The following is an 11,719-nucleotide window of genomic DNA, read 5'->3' on the forward strand; positions in this document are numbered from 1 at the left end:
TTATAGATATAATATTCATGGAGTAATTTTGGTTATTTCAACTTCATCATAAAATTTTTATAACTTTATTTGATTACATTCATGCTTCCTATTCATTTAGTTTAGATCTAAACTTTATTTATTAACATGAGAATTTGAGGAAGTATAACAGATCAAATAAAATGAATATATGGCTGGCTCAATTAATTTTTAAAACACTAAACTTATTTTATAGAAGAAGAGTGGATAGGTATTAGTAGGCCTGTGAGATGCCATCATTTATAAAATTATGATCAGAGTTTGGCTCAACCATATATAGAAGGTAAGATAAAAATGAAGATGGATAACCTTTCACTGAAAATGAAACTCAAGCAGGACTTTATTATGTAATTGATTTAAAAAATGTATTATTGGGTGTGTGGTATGATCAGAGGTGATGGTAAACATCTTAGACCGATGACTTCAAAAGCAGGACAGTAAAAGAACTCCTATGCCCCTGAGTGGCACTGCTGACCCACTTCTGAGCACGGAGATCAATCTGGGAAGTCACACCTCACTGAGGAATTGTTTTCCGCACTGCACTCTGTGTACTTGGTTTTTGAGAAGATTATATTGCTGAGTTGAATATCAAAGATTCTGCTCTGTTTCTTAAAGCAGAACTCTGTGTTAGGGTTGCCATTTCAGGACGGGCTTTCAGAGTAGATAGAATGTTCTGTTGGGTCCTCCTATCTCCCGTGGACGTGGAAACTTGTTGAATCCCAGGTCACAAGCCCAGATTTCCCCCTTCTCTCTGGGCTGAGTTCTCTCCTTTTGACCTAGGTTTCTTTTTGTCCAGATCAGCCTTAATTAAAAGCACTCAAGTCTTCCTAACAGATTTCTTTAACTTAGTATCTCAGGGTCTGAGAATTTGAAGTCTAAGTCCCTTGGATTTCTGAAGGGCCCAGGTTCCTTGTCAAAGTTGAGTTGGTATTTAGTCTGAGCTCTTTTGTTGAAGAACATCTTTAATCAAGCTGCCATTTTAGAGATGGGGAGAATTTTATATAGACTTCAGCCACAATGTGGAAAAGAGGAAGGAAGAAAAATTACATTTTCAGATATTCTGAGATTGTGGAAATGTTAAATCTTATATTTTGTATTATTTATGTGTACCAGATATAATGTGAAATAGCATTTGCCATGTGCTTTTTCTTATTTACTAATTATGTATGCAAGCAAGGTAGGAAAGAGAGCAATGTGATCCACATAAAGTGTATTCGATTTGAACCTATTTATAAAGCGAACTATACGGCTGATTTGAAAAATAACTAGCTCTGCCCTGACTGCTCATTTGGCTAGATAGTTGTGCAGATATGCCAATGCTGCAGACTTGGTCCTCGGTCAGGACACATACAAGAATCAGCCAATACATGCGTAAGTAAGTGGAACAACAAATTCTCTCTCTCTCTCTGTCTCTGTCTCTGTGTGTGTGTGTGTGTGTGTGACTCTCTTAAATCAATTACTAAAATAAATATTAAATAAAAGTATGTAAAATATAAAATTAAGTGTAAGAATTAATGACTGATATTTCACAAAATTGCTGGATTAAAAAAATATATATAAAATAACCAGTTGAATTTCTATGTATCACATTCAAGTTAAGAGATTAAGGTTGTAAAAGTTTATAATAACCACAGCATTATTGAATATACATTGATGTGCCCACAGCATATATTGAGTATCTATGGATGATGGTAAAATTGTTCATTACTTCTTCACAGAAAATTAAAAACAAATAAATTGAAATGAGAACTAAAGAAATGGAAAAATCTCCCAGAGGTTAGAAGACAGTATTTTAAGGATGACCATTCTCCCTAAGTTGATTAATATATCCACCTCGATAAAAATTCTCCCAATGCAGTAAGCCTATGTATTTGGGTACTTGTGGACATTAGTATGCCTATTGTAAATTTTAGGTGGAAATGAAAATGGCTATAATAGCTAAGCACTCTTCAAGGTGGGAGGTCTTGCTATAATTATGATGAAGTTACAATAATTAAGACAATGTGGCAGTAGTGCAAGAAAAAACAAGAAGTCAATAGGGAGTCTACAAACAGAACCTAACATACATAGAAATTGATTTATAATAAGTGTAGCACTGTGCAGCCATGGGCAAAGATTTTTAGGAAAAAAATAGATCTCGTGCCTCACATCAAACTACTATAAGCAATTTCAGGTCCATTGTACATTAAGATATGAAAGGTAAAACAATAATCTAGAAGATAATATAGGAATTTATCTTCATTATCTCGGAGTAGGCAAAATTTCTTGTACTGACTTTAACCTCATATTTCCCAAACTTATTTAACCACCCACAGTGTGTGTATGTGTATATGTGTGTGTGTGTGTTTAACACACTGGGGAAATAATGCCAATGATTACGAACTGGAGTAAGTGTATGAGAACAATTCAAAAGACAAAGCTAGGCATTGGTCTGCAAAATGAGAATCAAGACGAGAATCTGCCACTTTTTTTCTCAATGAGATCACAAATTGGATCTATTTTTGGCAAGATCTGGAAACCCATTTCTAGTATGGTGATAAAAAGGATAACTAAACTCAAGTAAGTATGTGTGTGGCGATTCAGTGTCACCAAGTAGCATTAAACAGAGACGTAAAAAAAATTTAAGCTTTTCATTAAAAATAGGGAAGAAAATATATATATTTATAACATTTATGTGTAGATTCTTAAAAGTTTTCTACCATAAAATGTTATCTAATTTTACGCTTCTTAAAGTAGATCACTTTAAAGGGGATGCTTCTCAGCCTCTTTCTAGATCCATTACTCTTTTTTTGTCTAAAAGCCTCTTAGTGGTTCTAGACTCACATACCTGCTGTATGAACTGAGAATAATGTTACCTTTTGTTAATGAAATGATAGAGATGTGTATTTTTTTATAGGAACCATGTCCTTTAAATAAACATAATATAGTATCAAGGATACACAACAGGAAGAGTAATTACCTAAATTTACGGGCACAATGGAAACTTCCATTGAGAGAGGCTGACAAGATGAAACAATTTATCGTGGATCCATTCAAGGGTAAGTAGCCAGCTTTATATGGCACAAACTAGGTGTTAATGCAGGTTCTGAATTGTTCAATTGACTAGGGAATTCTAAAAGTCAGGTGGTTGGCCTGTCCCATGAGGAGACTTGAACAGATCCTAGAGACACAATTAAGTCGCACAAGCAAGAGGCTTAGACTCTCATGCATCTACTTTGAAAGCACTGTCTCCCCACCCCGAGCCCAGATGCCTGTTTATGAGGGGTTTCCTATGAAAAGTTGTCTGATGGAGAAGAAATGTACATTTGGTTTATGGATGGTTCCTCGTGATACACTAGGAACATCTGAAAGTGGCTGACAATAACATTATGTCTATTCAGGAATTCAAAAGATCATAGGGTCCTTGGCTGGTGTGGCTCAGTGGATTGAGTGCCAGCCAGTGAACCAAAAGGTCGCTGGTTCGATTCACAGTCAGGGCACATGCCTGGGTTGCAGGCCAGGTCCCAGTAGGAAGCACGAGAGAGGCAACCACACGTTGATGTTTCTCTCCTTCTCTTTTTCCCTCCCTTCCCCTCTGTCTAAAAATAAATAAATACAATCTTTAAAAAAAAGATCGTGTGGGAAAGGAAATGGAAATCTTTCACTTGGCATAACTTTGCGAAGAGTGTACATGGTTGTTTACTTTTCCTGGACAAAGAAGTAGAGAAATAGTACATTCACACTGTTTTTTGAGCAATGAATGGCTAATGATCTGGCTGAGTGGTCGTAGACTTAGGAAGAAAAATATTGGAGAATTGGTGACAGACAGGCTTGGGGCAGACCTCATGGAATGGGCACAAAGCGAGGAAGTTTTTGTCTTGGGTAATGTCTGCAGCAGACAAGGCTCTCAATAATCACGTGGACAAGATGGCCTGTTATGCGGAGGCCAGTGAATCTCCTTGCCCACCATTGTGCCCCTCACTGAAAAGAGCCAGTGAAGCAATTGGCCAAGGAAGCAGGCCTGGGGATCGTGCATGGGCTCAGCAGCCTGGGCTTCCACTCAGTGTGAATGATGAGGCTAGAACTACTGCTGCGTGCCCAGCATGTCAGCAACAGGAAGTGACACTGCGCCACCAGTATGGTAGTATTTCCCAAGTGAACGAGCCAGCCACCTGGTGACAGTTGGATCACGTCTGCTACTTCTACGACAGAAGGAGAAGCAGTTTGTTCTTTTTGGAACAGACACATGCTGGAGATGGATTTCCCTTCACTGCCAATAATGATTCTGCCAGAAACACCATTCATGATTTTGGAGATTGCTTTCTTCACAGTCAGGAAATTCTCCATGGTATTCCTTTCAAACAAGGAAATAATTTATTGCAAATGAAGTCTGACAGTTGGCCCATGCACGTGGTATTGATGGTTCCTTTCATGCACTTCATCCCTACATCCCCTTCCGCTCATCCCCAGCTCAGTGGAAGCTGGGGAGAACAGGGAAATAGGCTGCTGAAGACCCACTTAAAACACCTTGCAAGTACCTCAGGTTATGTCCTACAGGCAGAAGTTTCTTTCTGAAGCTGATATACCATTCTGTGCTTCTCTTCCTCCCATAGCTAGAATTTATGGGCCCATGTTTTAAGGGATGTAAATAAGGTTCATTGCTTTTTACTTACAGAGAACTTCTCTAGGGACAAACTATAAAAATAATCCTTGAATGTATTGCCTTCAGGAATCACTCCTCATATTATTAAATCTAATGAAATGCAACTTTGGCCTCTAATGGTGTAGAAGTCTTAGTTCCCTAAGAAGAAATATTTTTTTGTAGGGATACACAGGGTCAATGCCAAGGGGAAAGGGAACTATTTCTTACAGACCCTTTTCCTCAATGTTAAAGTTTGCCAATGACAGGAAATTGCCTGAGATTCTGAAGGCAGGAAAGGAGAAGAGTCTGTGATTGTAAGGAGGTGTTTGTATCAGAGAAGAGAATTTATTGTAAGTTCTTAAAGTGTTCAGTGTGCTGATTTTGGTTTAAATCTAGTATTCAGTACACTGTGGCATTTTATTTGACCACATTCTGCTATTTCAACTTTGTATAGTTTGTTGATTTGTTTCATAAATGATTTAAAATTAAGAGCCCCATTTACTAGCATTCTAGTTCCTTACTTCCAGTTGCTTTACGGGCTATTTCTACAAAAAAGTAATATTACCAATACCAAACATAATATGTCAAAATATAAAATTGCCATCTTGCACTAAAAACTACCCTTTTTCTATGTCTTCCATGGCACCTACATGATCTATTAAATCTAAAATAGCACAAGAGGCCCCGTCCAAATTCTCTTTCATGAAAACTTTCCCTATCATGTCTTTCTTTTCTTGATCTATAATATACCAGCATGCAGCCCAAATGATACAATACAGTGCTTGCAGTTTTCCTGAACTGTACAGAGTATAGACTTTACCAACGGAAGAGTAGCCACATCAAATGTTGCCTGTGAGATTTGATAGCAAGAAATTGCGGTCCAGTTTTTTCTTTTGAGGATTTCTTAAAACCCATCCTGTTGTCCCCCTTGACAAATTTATGGGAAAAAAGGGCAACAAAAATTGACTAGCAGGAAAATGATTTCCAGGTAGACCCACTATTTCATCTCCTTTGGAGAGATTGAGAAAGAAGTGATTGACTCAGGATCATGGTCATCCGGGCAGAGCGTGCAGACTTAGCTCACAGAACACGGGGTATTGAGGGATTCGGAGTCCAGGCCCCGCTCTGCCAGTTTCCCCTTCTATTGGACTCTGAGGATCAGAGGGCGAAGGGGAGCAATCCTCTCAATCAGAAGGCATATGGAATGCACGCACTGGAGGCCAGAGGCTGCTTCTGCTGTGTGCTGTATAGCATCCGGAGCCCAGCCTCCGTCACTGGCAGCAACGACCCCCTGACATCACCTGTCTCTTGATTTTTCCTCAGGCTGATTGTCAACATTTATCTATTTGTGAGCAGTAATGATGGAAAGGTTTATCTTCAGGATTCCAACATTGCTTTATAGTTCTTTGTGGAGGTAGAAGTCTACGAATTTTAGGTAAACCAGTCCAACCTTGAGAAGTGACATTTCATTTCCATTTATTTCTGATATATTGTTTTTGAAATGAAATGAAGTTTAGCCTGGGGACAACCAGAGAGCAATGGAAACAGCAGCAGACCATGCTTAGCACAGAACACAAGGTTTGGCGGACTCCTTTTTCTCATTTTAGCAACATATGTATTTGCTCATTTCTTTAAACAATTTTCGGGCCTAGCAGATGAGTTCTAGCTTATAGATTGCAAAGTAACACAAATTACCATCATGGTTACAAAATATACTTGAGAAGAAAAGTGTTGTTTGGATTGTTAATGGATCTCAAAGTACCCCAAAAGACAGGTCAGTGAGGAGGGTCGACCTAAATGGAAGTAGATAACCAGCCCCCATCTTAGCTAGCCTCTTAACGAAATTTCCCATTTCCTGGGAAGTAACCTTTTGTTTTTCTAATATGACAAATGAATGGAATCCTATGATGAAAGGCCAGAACCAAGAAGAGTGCCTATGACAAAAAATGTGGGGTGAAGAAATTGAAAAGGGAAAGTAAATAAAAGAAACCAACAGCTAGTTGCAAAGAGTAAACTGGATTGTGTTCCAAGATGCAGCTCCACCCCAGAGAAAGCCACACTAAGAGTCATTTTTTAAAACTCATTATCTAAAACTAGCCACTTCAACATAAATGTAAAACTGTAAGAGGACTGATTTAACACACTGAGATCCAGAACCCAAGGCAGGAAAGGAGATGTGAGGATATACTCAATGTGGTTCTTGGAATTCGTAAAATGAGACAACATTAAGGATCCTCGCTTCTCTTTTTAATACCCCATCCAATTACACTTCTTATTTATTGACTAAAAACGTCTTAGAGCATCCCTTTGTCCAGCATGGCAGGGGAACAGCCAAATTACCACATGTTGGGCAAAAACTGATGTTGGGTACATACATATTAATATTGTTTCATCTTCCTGGAGAATTGACCCTTTTACCATTTAAACAGCATGAAAAATAATAAAATACTTAGGAACAAAGCTTACTAAGCAGGTGAAAGCCATAAAGAAAACTTCAAAATACTGATGAAAAAAATTAAAGAAGACACAGACAAATGGAATGACACCCTATGTCCATGGATTGGAAGGTTTAATATTGTTAAAATGTCCATACTACCCAAATCAATCTCCAAATTCATTGTACAATGCTATCAAAATTCTAATGATATTTTCATAGAATTAGCCCTGACAATTCTAAAACTCATATGGGATCATAAAAGACCAGAAATAGCCAAATCAACCTCGAGCTGCCACACTTCCTGATTTAAAAATGTATTTTAAAAAGCAGTATGATAGTGGTGTAAAGATAGACATATAGACCAATGAAGCAGAACAGAGACCCTAGAAGTGAATCCATGACTATGTGGTTGATTGATCTTTGAGTAGCATGCCAAGGATCCACAATAGGAAAAGGACTGTTTCTTCAAAAACGGTATTGAGATACCTGGATATCCATATGCAAAATAGTGAAGATGGACTCTTATTTTACACCACACACACGAATCATATCAAAATGAACAAAGACTTCAACGTGAGAGTGAAATTGTGAAGCTCCTAGGAGAAAACATAGGGGAAAAGCATCACGACATTGGTCTTAGTGGTGATCTCATGGATATGACACCAAAAACATATAGACAGCGAAATAAAAATCAGATGAGAGGAACTGCATCAGACTAAAAAGCTCCTGCTCAGCAAAGGGAACAATTGACACGCAGACTTGGCAACCTTAGTATACTTGAATACTGTGTGGGGGGATGGTTGAGGAGGGAATGGGGGAATAAAAGGTGAGACTTGACTTGGGGTGGTGAACACACAATACAGTGAATAGATGATGTGTTGTGGAATTGTGCACCTGAAACCTGTATAATTTTGCTAACTAGTGCCACTCCAATAAATTCAATAAAAAGGAAAAAATTAAAAATAAATAAATAAAAACAAAAAATACATGCATACCATATGTTTGATAAGAGGTTAATTTTTAAAAATATATAAGAAACTCCTATAACTCAATAGCAAAAAAAAACCCCAAAACTAAGAACCTGATTAAAAATGGGCTAAAGACTTGAGTAGACATTTCTCCCAAGAAGACGTACAAATGGCCCTCAAAGATATGAAAAGACTCTCACTGTCCCTATTCATCAGGAAAATGCAAATCAAAACCATGATGAAATATTACCTCAGAACTTTCAGGATGGCTATTATCAAAAAATCAAAAGACAGCAAGTACAGGGGAGGACATGTGAAAATCGGAGTCCTTATCTTCTATTTGTGGAAATGCAAAATTTCCACAAAATTGTGGAAACTGCTGTGGAAACAGGGGGGAGGCTCCTCAGAAAACTAACAGTAGAATTACTCTATGATCCATCAACCCCCTTCTGAGCACTCCCAGGTTCGTTGCAGCAGTATTCATAGTAGCCAGGACGTGGAAGTGGCCTAAATGCCCATTGAGTGATGAATGGATGAAGACAATGATATACGCCTATAATGCAATTTGTTCAGCTTAGGAAAACCTGCACTATGGGGCAGTGTGGATGAACTTGGGGGACATTATGCTAACTGAAACACAGCCGGTCCTAGAATAACATCCTTCCATTCAACGTTGTTTTGTTATTACATCGATGAGAGGCCATAGAAACTTAAATCTCGTTTACATCAATTAGCCTATGGTATGACTGGATTCATTATATGTCATTTCACTAAAGTCACAGAACCTATCCGTGACCTTAAGTGAGGACTTAAAACTATCGTCTAGTCACAAAAGGACAAATACTGCATGATTTCACTCACATGTGATATCTAAAATAGTCACATTCATAGAGTAGAAGGTGGAGTGGTGGTTGCCAGGGACTGGATGGTGGAGGAAGAGGGAAGATGCTAATTAACAAGCTTAAAGTTTCAGTTATTCAAGATGCATAAGTTCTAGAGACCTGCCGTACACCCTTGTGTCAGCAGCCAACGATATAGCATTGTACACTTGCAATATGGGTGGCTCTCATGGTGAGTGTTCTCACCACAATAAAGTAAAAGAAAAAGCAGAAAATGCAGCCATAAAAATGTGTCCCTAAGTCCTGGGCTCCCCTGAGTCATTTTCCTTTCCTCTTGGTAGGCTGTTAAGCCTTCATCATCAATTTACCTTTTTAATCATCTTCAAATGGATTCACATTACATTTTGTTCAGCTCTTTCTATTTACCCTCACATTGAAGAAGGGTAGCTGGTCTGATGTGTTAATAATCTGCCATCCCCAACATGTCGCATTTACTTTCAGTTTTTGCAAATTCTGGGTTGTGGTTCTTGGCAAAGCTTGTTCTCTCATAAATTTGATTTCAGAATCCTTTTCTCCTTACTGCCCTATTCATCCCACCATAAAAATAAAATAAGATCTCTGGTAAGCCACAGTCCTCATAGTTTAAACAACCCTCTTTGTACAAAGATTATTTCCCAGTAGGAATAACCACTTAATTATCATCACAGGAGGTAGCCACCCACTTTTTCATTATGATCAATTATTTCTTAGCTTCCTTTTTGCTGTGAGCTCACATTTCAAGACCTTTCTATCCAGATAAATATGGAAAGGTATTAAAGGTCCGTAAGTTATGTAACATCTTTCTTTATACATATTGGCATTTAAAAATTCTATTTACCAATTATGGCACATCTCATAATTAAATACTACGGGCAGCTCCAACCTCTGAAATCATCTGGCTTCAAGAGAAGGTCAGATTATGATGATAATTAATTGGCTTTTAGACGTAAGGCAATTCTTCCATGCCCCCTGCGCATTCTTCCTTTTGTTCGTTTTTCCCTAGCACAATGCCAGTTGAGGAGTAAAGTCCAATCTCTTTTAAAGACCCTTAAAATGAATGTCATTTTCTCTGATTATTAAAGAAGCATTTTTCTGATGCTTCTGAAAAATAAGCAAAGTGAAAAAAAACAATCCACCAAATCAAGATTTTAATTTTCTTTCTGATTTTTGGCCATCCCCAGATTTTATATTTTTTAAAAATCCTTAGCCAAGGACATTTAAAAAATTATATTATTTTATTGTTGTTCAATTACAGTTGTCTGCATTTTCTCCCCACCCCTCCACCCCACCCCAGCCAAACACACCTCCCTCTCTTGCTTCCACCCTCCCCCTTGGTTTTGTCCATGTGTCCTTTACAATAGTTCCTGAAAACCCTTCTCCCCACTATCCCTTTCCCGCTCCCCTCCGGCTATTGTTAGATTGTTCTTAACTTCAATGTCTCTGGTTATATTTTGTTTGCATTTTTCTTTTGTTGATTATGTTCCAGTTAAAGATGAGATCATATAGCATTTGTCCCTCACCGCCTGGCTTATTTCACTTAGCATAATGCTCTGCAGTTCATCCATGCTGTGGCAAAGGGTATAAGCTCCTTCTTTCTCTCTGCTGCGTAGAATTCCACTGTGTAAATGTACCATAGTTTTTGGATCCATTCATTTGCTGATGGGCACTTACTGTTTCATTGCTTTTAGAGACAGAAGGAGGGAGAGAGAGAGAAACATCAAGGTGAGAGGGAAGCATCGATTGGTTGCCTTCTCATATGCGCTCAGACTGGGGTAAAAGATGCTTCAACCAACCAAGCCACACTGGCCGGGGCCACCACCAGATTCTGATTGCCACTTTCCTAGCCTCTGATGGCTTGGACTCAAAGCCAATGCCACATGTTTTTTTGTTTTTATTAAGTGTCAGTCACTTTGAGGGATATGTAATTATTTTCCATTGCTGTGTAGTAACTACACCAAAACTTAGTGCCTTAATACAAAGCTATTCTATTTGTGTGTGTGTAATGGTCTGCCCTCCTGCGGTCTTGCATCATTCCCCTCGCAGAGTTACAGTCGTCTTGTCATCCAGCTTTCTCACTGGGGCTGTGCAGTCTGCGCGTGTGGGCTCGTCCACGTGTGTGGTGGTGGGTGTTGGCTGATGTACACATTGGCAATATTCAGTCAGTCATGGTCATGGGGTAAATCCCAAACTTCTTAAAGCCTAGGCTTAAAAATTGCACAATTTTACCTCATTCACTTAGTCAAAAGGAGTCCTCAGGCCAGTCAACATGCAAGTCGTGGGGAAACCAGTGTCCCCTCTTGAAGAGAGGGGCTGTAAAGATCACGCGGCCATTTTTAATCTACTGATGTCTCATTTGCATTTGGTGATTTTCTCCTCAGACCTCAGCTGCCTGGTGTTCATAGGGATGTGAACTCATAGGGGATATCCAACTTCTGAACAGGTTGGATATTCATTTTTCTTGCAGGTGCTTTCAACCTTGTAACAGCTTAATTTTTTTTTCTTTCTCCCTGCTTTTCTTTCATTTTAAGGACTCCTAAAATGAGCAATTTTATCTCCCAGGCTAAACACTCTTGAAATAATATTTAACTACCTTTTATTTTCTATGTCCTTCATTTTGTATGTCTAATGTGGAAAATTCTGTTTGAAAGAGCCCTGGCTCCCCTCTACTGTTTACATCCCCTGGCCTGACCATCACAGCCATATGGCCATTAACATAGACCCGAAACCTGGCTCTCACTTTACTCTTTGTTCTCTATTTTCCTCATATTATTTGATTATACACCCTAATTCATGGCTA

This window comes from Desmodus rotundus, chromosome 6 (genome assembly GCF_022682495.2).
Source record: "Desmodus rotundus isolate HL8 chromosome 6, HLdesRot8A.1, whole genome shotgun sequence".
Classification (NCBI taxonomy): Eukaryota; Metazoa; Chordata; class Mammalia; order Chiroptera; family Phyllostomidae; genus Desmodus; species Desmodus rotundus.